We start from the raw sequence: 11199 nt of genomic DNA on the forward strand, positions 1-11199 counted from the left end.
TAATCATTGAAGAGTATAAACTAGCATGATTTTAGGATTTTAAACCAATCCTTTGATAAAAATATGATTTTCCTTAGAAATATGCTTCTCTCAGGAAAGCACAGTTATATGAATTAATCATTTCCAGTTAGTAATTCTTTTTTTTTTTTTAAAGATTTTATTTAGTTATGTGACAGAGAGACAGCCAGCGAGAGAGGGAACACAAGCGGGGGGAGTGGGAGAGGGAGAAGCAGGCTCCCAGCCGAGGAGCCCGATGTGGGGCTCGATCCCAGAACGCCAGGATCACGCCCTGAGCCAAAGGCAGACGCTTAACGACTGCGCTACCCAGGCGCCCCTCCAGTTAGTAATTCTTAACTGGAAATGTGATACAATGAGAAGATTATTAGGTTTTACCTATCAGTAAGTAGCTCTGGGAACCTGAGAATATCTCAGTTATCCTTTCTTGCTCTTTGTATTCTTTTTTTTTTTTTTTAAAGATTTTATTTATTTATTTATTTATTTGACAGAGAGAGAGAGAGACAGCCTGCAAGAGAGAGAACACAGGCAGGGGGAGTGGAAGAGGAAGAGGCAGGCTCCCAGTGGAGGAGCCTGATGTGGGGCTCGATCCCAGGACTCTGGGATCACGCCCTGAGCCGAAGGCAGACGCTAAATGACTGAGCCACCCAGGCGCCCCTTGCTCTTTGTATTCTTATCTGTGAAATGGGGATGATAAGAACTGCCATATCTGTTTCCTATACCTGTACTTAATATATGTGTTAGTGTAAAAATAATACATTTTTTAAAAGGAATTATGAACCTCTAAAGTTGAATCATTATTATAAGTAGGTTCGGCAGAAACACATCTGTGTTGGGATATGGGTTTATATGCCTGACTAAATTCAAGTGATGGAAAAAACATATTAATAAACTGACAGGAAAAAATTTTAGTCAGATGCATGGATCAAATATCTGATTTCTTAATTTCTGTGTACCCGAAAATTATTAGGCAATTTCATAAGGTTAAGATTAAACAATTCACTTTCTGATAATAATAATTTTTGTGTTATTAAGCTTGGTGTTCCATATGGAATTAAACTGAAAATTGGCATCAGTATCTCAGTAAGCCTAAGTTTGTATCTGTGCACAATGGGTAATATTTTGATAGCTGGAAATATTTGTTAACGCTAAATATATAGTAAGCAGTGACTTTCTCTCAAGATATTTTTGAAGAATTGCAGTCATGTCTCTGAAAGATTCATCACTTACTTTCTCTTTTCAGCGATTATTACAGAAGTCTACAGACAGCTACACCCATAACAGCAAGTTAAACACTTCATCTTCTACGATATATTATTTGAGGTACTACATTTTTCAATTTATTTCAGGATAAACTGATAAAATTTCTATATTGGCCTTAAATTCAGCAATTCCACTAAGTTGAATAATTTTATCTTCACTTTGCAGTTGCTTAGATACCTCTGGGTATTTTCTGGTTTTATCTTTGTTGCCAGAAGTATTTATGCATTAAACTAGGACCAGAGATACTTTAACCAACTTGATCTTTATTATACTGGTGCACAGGTTACTACTTAGACAGAGATTAACAAGCCAGTGAAAGTGCTCTCTGGGGATAGTGAGTCCACTGTGTTGAGAGGGTCAAATGCATTATCCTTTTCAAATTCTAGAGGCTAGAAAACAACTTTAACATATTCTGTATCCCTCTGCAACTGCTTTATAATGTATACCACTGGGCATGCTGTGCTTTCTATCATTATTTAATTCTGTGCAATAATAAAATTTGTAAAGTTAAGCCTTTAGCAGAATTCAGTAATTTTTAAGTGTTACATTGTCTGGCTTGACACAAAAAAGTCTTTGGATTCTATAATATTTTAATATAATTTTTTTGTGTGTGGGAAAAAAAATCTGTCAGTTATTTCAATGTGTTGAATGTAAAATATTTTGCAGAAAAGAATCTAGGTGCTAAAGTTATTAAAAGGGAGTGATGAAACAAGAAGTTCTTTTCAAGACAAATTAGTAGTAAAATTTTATCAAAAGTGCAGTTTTACTTAATATATAAATATAAGGGTAATGAAATAAATATGATTAAGATTTGACATGCCATTTTCTATAGGAAGAAAATAGTTATATTTCTCTATTGTGTATATTCTAGTACAATGATAGAAGGAATATAATATCTTCTTAGTCCAAGGGCATATGCTATGATGACCGTGATAAAAATTGAAAATATAGATTTAACAGATGATCTACATAATTTTAAAGTTGTGGTATTATAGAGCAATATTTAAAATATTGAATTCATTTCTAATCAAACTTAATCTTTCAAATATGTTTTTCTTACTCCAAAGAAACAAGATTTATCATTGTGGTGATTTTTTTTTTTTTTTACCATATCTGACTTACTATATCAAAAATGCAGTAAAACTTGAAATTGTTTCCTGTCAAAACCATGGAATACAAAAAAATTTCAGCACATACTGTTGCTTTTTTAAAATATCTTAAAATGATTTAAAATAGTAATTTATACTTTGGAGTTATTTGCTATGAGATTGGCCTCTATTTATAACAAAAACAAAATGTTATGTATCTTCTGTTCCCAAACAATTTCTCTTCCTTCTCCTATTCAAAGTATTCTCTTTCCTTGAGATTTTTCTTACTTTCTGTGCCCATATTCCTGAAAAACTAGGAATATTTTTAACCTATTTTTTGCTTTTTTGTTAGAATTGATTAAACTTGTTTATATTCAACTTTTATGTACCTGTCATTTTCAGGATTAGTTTTAATTCTGCACTTTCACATCAGTAAAAGTAAATTTAATGTAACAAATGTATTTATCCTTCCTAATAAATAATGAAATTATTAAAACTTATTTAGTTACCTTTGTAGAAATAGACTATTAAAAATGTAAAATTTGCTTTACTCTTTTTCAGATGAAAAATTTCAGTTAACTCATTTTATATCCTACATAAATGGAGTGCAAAAGTAAAGTGAATACTTTTTTCATTATTTTCCACATATATCAATTTTTATATCATTTATTCTTTAAATGATCTAAACAGAACAAGACCTGAATGTGGAAATAATAATTACCAAATCTAATTTCCTTATGATAGGTCAGGTTCTACCTTTCAGTTATAGATTTTTGACACTGTCCACCTGCTTTTGCTTCAACCAGGTCTTTTTATTATTTACCTTATCCCAGCTATTACTCTGGTATTATTCTTGCTTCTGTAGGTGCCATATAAAAGCCCTGAATCTTTGGGGCACTTGGGTGATGCAGTTGGTTAAAGGACTGACTCTTTGTTTCAACTCAGGTCATGTTCTCAGGGTCCTGAGATCGAGCTCTGTGTCAGGCTCTGTGCTCAGTGAGAAGTCTGCTTAAGACTCTCTCTCCTCTGCCCCACCCCCCCCAAATAAATAAATAAATAGTTTTTAAAAAAAGCTTCAAACCTTCCAGTTTTATACAATCACTTCACATGAACTTGCCTAGTTATTTTGCCTTAGTACTTGACTTTGTACTGCGCTTTCTCCTAAAATTTGTATGGAACCGCAGAAGACCCCAAATAGCCAAAGCTACCTTGAAAAAGAAAAGAAAAGCTGGAAGCATCACAATTCTGGACTTCAAGATATATTAAAAAGCTGTAGTGATAAAAACAGTATGGTACTAGTACAAAAATAGACACATACATCAATAGAACAGGATAGAAAGCCCAGAAATAAACCCACAACTATATGATCAATTAATCTTTGAAAAAGCAGGAAGGAATATCCAATGGAAAAAAGGTAGTGTTTCCAACAAATGGTGTTGGGAAAACTGGGCAACAACATGCAAAAGAATGAAATTGGACCACTTTCTTACACCATAAACAAAAATAAATTCAAAATGGATTAAAGACCTAAATGTGAGACATGAAACCATTGAAATCCTAGAGGAGAACACAAGCAATAACCTCTTTGACATCAGCCATAGCAACTTCTTACTGGATATGTCTACTGAGGCAAGGGATACAAAAGGAAAAAATAAACTATTGGGACTTTATCAAAATTAAAAGCCTCTGCACAGTGAAGGAAACAGTCAACAAAACTGAGAGGCAACCTTCAGAATGGGAGAAAGTATATGCAAATGACCTGTCTGATAAAGTGTATCTGATAAAGTTGTACCCAAAATATATAATGAACTTCTATAAAGGTAGGGTAAAACTAGGTAAAACTACATAATCCAGGTAAAAAATGTACTGTATGGTGGCTAACATAATATAATAAAAAAATATATGATTATAATAAAAAAAATGGGCAGAAGACGTGAATAGACATTTTCCCAAAGAAGATATCCAAATGGCCAACAGACACATAGAAATATGCTCAACAGCACTCATCTTCAGGGAAATACAAATATGAATTACAAGGGGATATCACCTCACACCTGTCAGAATGACTAAAATTAGCAACATAAGAAACAACAGGTGTTGCCGAGGATGTGGGGTAAGGGGAATGCACTGTTGAACTGTTGGTGGGAATGCAAACTGGCACAGCCACTCTGGAAAGAGAACTACCCTATGATCTAGAAATTGCACTACTAGGTATTTACCCAGATGATATAAAAATACTAATTCAATGTTTTAGTATTCATGCACCCTGATGTTTATAGGAGCATTATCAACAATAGCTGAATTATGGAGAGCCTAAATGTCCAATGACTGGTGAATGGATAAAGATGTCACACACATACACACACACACACACACACACACACTCACACTCACATATACACACACAATGGAATATTACTCAGCCATCAAAAATAATGAAATCTTGCCATTTGCAATGACATGGATGAACCTAGAGTGTATTATGCTAAGCAAAGTTCAGTCAGTCAGAGAAAGACAAGTACCATATGATTTCACTCATGTGGAATTTAAAAACAAAACAAGTAATCATAGGGAAAAAAAAGAGAGAGATGAACCAAGAAACAGACTCTTAACGATAGAGAACAAATTAATGGTTACCAGAATAGAGGTTGGAGGGGGGGGATGGGCTAAATGGGTGATGGGGATTAAGGAGGGTACTTGTGATGAGCACTGGGTGTTCTGTGGAAGTACTGAATCACTAAATTGTACACCTGAAACTAATATTATACTATATGTGAACTAACTGGAATTTAAATAAAAACTTTAAAAAAATTAAAATGTACAGATATCTTGGCCATTTGGACTGGACTTTGGAAAGAATTGAGTGTGGCTGTGCTCTTCTTTATAAGTAGTATCTTTGATCTGATTTTGTCTCCTGAACTACTGAATATGTAAACCTCATCTCCGGTTCTGGTCTATGGTTTTCCCACCCTATTAGAACTAACAGCCTTGTTAGGACTTTTTAGTACTGGGAAACATTTCTGTCCTTTAGTCAGTTTTATCTTCTCCTTGATTGTCAGTTTCCAGTACTTTTCTGGGCCTACACTGACACTGTGATTAACTTTATTTGCACACTCAGTTTTCTGCAAACTCTCTGAATTCCAGGTCTTCATTCTACATTTGGAATATGGAATTATTCAGACAGCAGTAATTATTCATAATCTGTTGAATTCTACTTCTAACCATGATAGAGTAACAGGAACTACTGAATGTGCCATCCCTATTTAAACAAGCAAACATGAAGAGACAACATGAAATTTTGAAAATACGCAGCACAAGGCAGTGATCTCTAGCAAAGGGATTCCTAAGGGTAAGCCTGTTTATTGCCTAGGGAGAGTATCTAGATGACAGTACATTAATGGGAACCCAGGCAGAGCCCAGAATGTATCCCAGTTGAGGACAGACAGGAAGAAGTCAAGGAAACCTAGTTGGTTAGAATTTGCAGAAGAATTTATAGGAGAAAAGAAAGCATCACTGTAAGGAGATAGTTGCACACAAACAGAGGTCCAAAGATCTGCACAGAATTCTACTGATATTTAAGCTAAGTCCTAATCAGCACATGCAGGAGGAAAGTACTTGAGACCAAGGAAGGAATCACTGGAAATGAGCTAGCAGAAGAATTATTTGCGAACATTGAAGCCTAGAAATATTTCATGTTCCCACCAGGTACAGTAGAAAATCCTCCGAAAAGATGGGCACCAAGTAGAGTACTCAGAAGGGTATCACTTTAGAAATAAGTAAAAATCACCCTACAATAAAGATTGTACTTGTCTCACCTAACAAAACTTAAATTCAAGCCTTGAAAGGATAAAACTGACTCCATGTTACTTAACTATATCCTGAAAGAAAACTCAGGTATATTTAAGAGCATACAAAAGTATTCAGCAACCAGTAAGGTAAAATTCACCATACCCAGCAAACAGAAACACATTATCACACACAAAAATGATAAAAATAAAAAAATGATAAGAAAAATAAGTCTGTAGAAACAGACTCAGGAATGACACAGAGAATAAGTAGACAAAAACAATAAAGTTATTACAACTATATTTTGTGTATTCAAAAAGATAGGAAAAATTCATGAACATGTTAAAGACAAAAAAAAAAAAAAAAAGGAGTAAATAAAAGACATACTCAAACTTCCCAAGAGGGAAAATACAGTTTCTGACAAGAAATATCTACTTCCTAGGATTAACAGTGGATTCGCTACTACAAAAGAAAAGATTAATAAACATGAAGAAATAGCAATAGAAACTTTTCCAACAGAAAGAAAAAAGACTGAAGATCAGGACAAAAATCAATGAACTGTGGTCCAGTTTCAAATGGTGCACTGTACATATAATTGTCATTACTGAAATACAGAGATCAATTTGCTTTCAAATGTACAAACAAAATCTTCAGACCTAAGAAACCTAATAAATGCAAATTAAAGTAAACATGAAGGAAATGGGAAATCATTCCTATGATTACATTGTGTTACATAAGACTATCTTGCTAGAATACCCTGTAGTTTTGATTTTACCAATTACTCAGTTCCAAAGTCATAGTATTTTTAGGTATCTGTTAAAGCAACATCTTGCTTCTGGATATGTATTTCTGTTTTAGCCAGTTAGAACTACTATAACAAAGTATATATTAGGTGGCTTATAAACAGAAATGTTAACAGTTCTGGAGGTTAGAAGTCTGAAATCAGAGTGCCAGCGTGGTCAGTTCTGGTGAGAGCCCTGTTGCATGTTGCAGACTGCTAAATTCTTACTGTATCCTCATATGGCAGAAGGAGATCTAGAAAGCTCTCTTGGGTCTCTTTTTGTAAGGACACCAATACCATTTATGAGCGTTCCACTATCATGAGCTAATTAGCTCTCAAAGTGCCCACCAAATAACACCATTGTATCAGGGGTCAGGACTTCAACATATGAATTTTGGGGGAACATAAACATTTAATTTGTTGCAGGCATATTGATTGTTTTGAAGTGAAGGCACTTGGAAAATAGCACATACTGTAAGAGCTCTATACTCTTTCCTTTTTACCTAAAAGCAGATCATAAAATTTCCAATGGAAAAGATAGCCTCCCCAAAGAACATTATCAGACTCCCAGAGACTGAGAGTCAATGCTAAAACAGAGCAGTACACACAAATCTAATAGAATAACCCTTATTTTCTGTTAATTTCCCCTATATATTTCCTAGTCACAGTTCCACAATTTATTGTTCCTAGCCTAAGCGCCCTTTTCTTATCAAATACCAACAATTTATTACTCTTTGTTTAAAAAGGTATATAAGCTTTTGAACTTGCTGGCTTCTTTGGATATTTATTTTCATCTTGAAGATTCCTGTGTACACGTAAAAATCATAAAATTTGTATGCTTTTCTCTTGTTAATACAATACAACCATTCATACAATACTTATGTTCCAAAGTTATCCTTATTTAAAGGTCCTAATTTAAAAAAAAAAAGACTGTCTAGGAGGATAAATTTACTTTTTACCTATTTACTTCTTTTTATAAGCAATAAATGAATGTAGAAATATCTGTGTACCTGACAGGGATACAGGGGATACAAGGAAGAAATGAATGCTGTATAATTTTCTACAGTAATTTGAAGAAAAGCGTACCATAGTTTTTGGAAAGAGGTAATGAAAATGTGAAAAATAAAGCAGGCAGCTGATTCTTAACATCTGGGAAAAAAAAAAATCACAGCATCCCCCTTTCCAAAAGTTAAAAAAGATAAAAATGGCAGCTACCTGAGGCTGTTTCTGAATATCTTGTTCATACTCTTGAACGTTTAGACCGCAGGTCACCCCATAGTAACCACTGACAGTGCCTAAAATCTGCTTCTCTATTCTCAGAGCCCACCTTGTAGGGAAGGATTCATGTCCTGAAGCCACTCTTTATAGAAAATGTCACCTACTAGCAAAAATCCTCCTTCTACACTGTAGCAATAGGAAAGAGGATCCTGGTCTCTCAAGATGGAAATGGGAATGTACTTTCCCTTAGATATGTCAGTTCACACAGAGATGACTTTACCATCAAACAATTATAGCCATTGCATGCACTATTGCTGATGGAACTTGCTTTTTGGCATGATGATCTAATTGTCATCTGTTATATAATGTTTATGGGAAAATATATTTAAGCTATAACATCCTCAGATATGTTAAAACATCACAACTAGGTTTGCCTTTGGGGACTGCCAGTCTTTATTCCAAAATACGGACTTGTAATAACTTTTTGGAGAAGTTTATTACCTTTTTCATACCTCTGTTTTCCATTGGTAAAGTTATGTTGATATAATTTGTTTTTCTGCTTTGCTTTCATCCTGGTTGGCAACTGCCCAAAGGTTTCCAGTAAATTTATTTTAGTGAATTATCTTTTCTCCTCTTGCATTTCTCTTTTCTTGCTGCCTCTCTGCTGCTGGCTAGATGCCCACTGTACCCTAGTAAGCTTCACTGTAAGAACAGGTGAAAAAATCTGTTCATGGAGTTTTAGACAAGGGTTTTATTTGGTTCACACAGTTGACTGGTTCTTGCATCTCCTCTCTGTGGCTAGAATGAATCCGTCTTCTTTTCAAATGCTGAGTTTAGCAATTTTAGAAATTTAGATTTTTTTTTTAAAGGACAGTGTGAAAGACAGTCTTTTATATTTTCTTTAGATGATCTCCATTGCCCTAACCAATTTTACTTAATCTTTTGAATACTGAAGACAAAATAGCTTCCTACTTAAAGTATTTATCTGTGAATTATGCATATTTGGAGACACCTAACTTAATGAAATTACTGAAGCAGACAATTTAAGACAAAGACTTAGTCAAATATTGAAATTTTTAGGTCTTCAGAGACAGTTGAATCTCATGGATTAATAGGCAATTCTAAATTAAGAATGATAGTAAGTGATTTGATATTTATGTTGTGTATATGAAGCATGCATGCATCAAAAACACAGTCTTATCATTTTGTTACAGTCGGGGGGGTACACAATTTTGCTGTGTCTTATGCAGTGGTTTTGCTTTTCAATGATTCAGACTTTTTCAACCCATATATTTACATCATTTAATGTTTTTGATCTGAAGAGACATAAAAGGAATTAAGCCCAAATGTGGTTCATTTTTTTTAAATGGAGATAGATGAAAATACTTTCACCCGGTTTGATTATTGAGGTTAACTCCACAAGCCTATGCCTTATATAAATCCTATAGGAAATAGCAACAGCCAGCATTAAGCTAAATTATATGAAAGTATATCTGGTCATATTTTACTAGAGACAAAGAATTGTCAAAAAATGGCCATTGTTTTTGGCATCCTCTGCTTAAAGTAAATGTCTCATAAATGTTGAAATCTAAAAAAAAAATTATGTGTACTAACTACACGCAATTATAAAATAAAACAAGGAATCGATAAGCTTGAAATAAGACTTAGAAAAAGTACAACTTCTTTCAGTTTTAGCCTACATATTAAAACTATATTTTCTGTGTCAGAGGAGATGGTTTTCATAATAAGGGGGGATTTTGGGGTCCTAGGACAAAGTGGCAGAAATACTCAATATCAACCCTAAATCTTTCAGTGGTCAACACTGTGACCTTGAGCAAATCCTTAGGTCTGTGCTTCAAAAAATACCCAAAATGCCTTTACTGGTATTTTGATATCTTTGTTCACATAGTCTTAAAATATATAATCTATATCTGTTTCCATAATGTTCATTTTTTACAACTAACTGGTTATTTTAAATTTTCAATGTGACACATTGCAGAAAAATTACTAGGTAGTTTGAGGAAGAAGAGGCATTAGGCATTCTGCTATTTGAAGCTTCAGTCATATTTTATATATAGCAAATCCTCAACAAATGTCAGAAGCTATACACTGCCTGATGGTATACTGTTTGACTGGGAAAAGCAATCCTATCTTAGGAGAAGAGAATCATATCTGACATGTTTTACTCCCCCACTAATAATTTCATAACTTCAGTAGAGATAATCCCTCAGGTAACTAACAAAGATAATTACTATTGCTTATATAAGAAAAGTTTAATATTATATGAAAATATGGTTTTCTATTTATTTCTTTAATGTAGTGTTAAGTAGGAAAGAACAATGCTGAAATTAGGTCCATGTCATTCTTAATCAGTTTATTTATATAATTTTACATATGATGTGTACACAGTAAGCACCAGTGTGATTGCTCTTTTAAAAATTTTATTAAATGGGGGCGCCTGGGTGGCACAGCGGTTAAGCGTCTGTCTTCGGCTCAGGGCGTGATCCCGGTGTCATGGGATCGAGCCCCACATCAGGCTCCTCCGCTGTGAGCCTGCTTCTTCCTCTCCCACTCCCCCTGCCTGTGTTCCCTTTCTCGCTGGCTGTCTCTGTCTCTGTCGAATAAATAAATAAAATCTTAAAAAAAAATTTTTTTTATTAAATGGAAAATAATACAGCTTTTATTTTAAGGATAACAAAATTGATAGACACTGTGATAAACAGTATAATATCTAACAAATTTGAAAATACTACAAAAGAAATATAAATTTCTCCTACCTATTACTAAAATCCAGTGCAACAATTTCTTGTTTGAATGTTTTTATATCAACTTATTTTTCTTAAGGCCAGTGGGTTTTTAAACTTGCAGTAGCAACATCTTTTTTTTTTTTTTTTAATGATTTTTTATTATATTATGTTAGTCACCATACAGTACATCCCCGGTTTCCGATGTAAGGCTCGATGATTCATTAGTTGTGTATAACACCCAGTGCACCATGCAATACGTGCCCTCCTTATTACCCATCACCGGTCTATCCCATTCCCCCAC

This window comes from Ursus maritimus, unplaced genomic scaffold, assembly GCF_017311325.1.
Source record: "Ursus maritimus isolate PB19 unplaced genomic scaffold, ASM1731132v1 scaffold_10, whole genome shotgun sequence".
Taxonomy (NCBI): domain Eukaryota; kingdom Metazoa; phylum Chordata; class Mammalia; order Carnivora; family Ursidae; genus Ursus; species Ursus maritimus.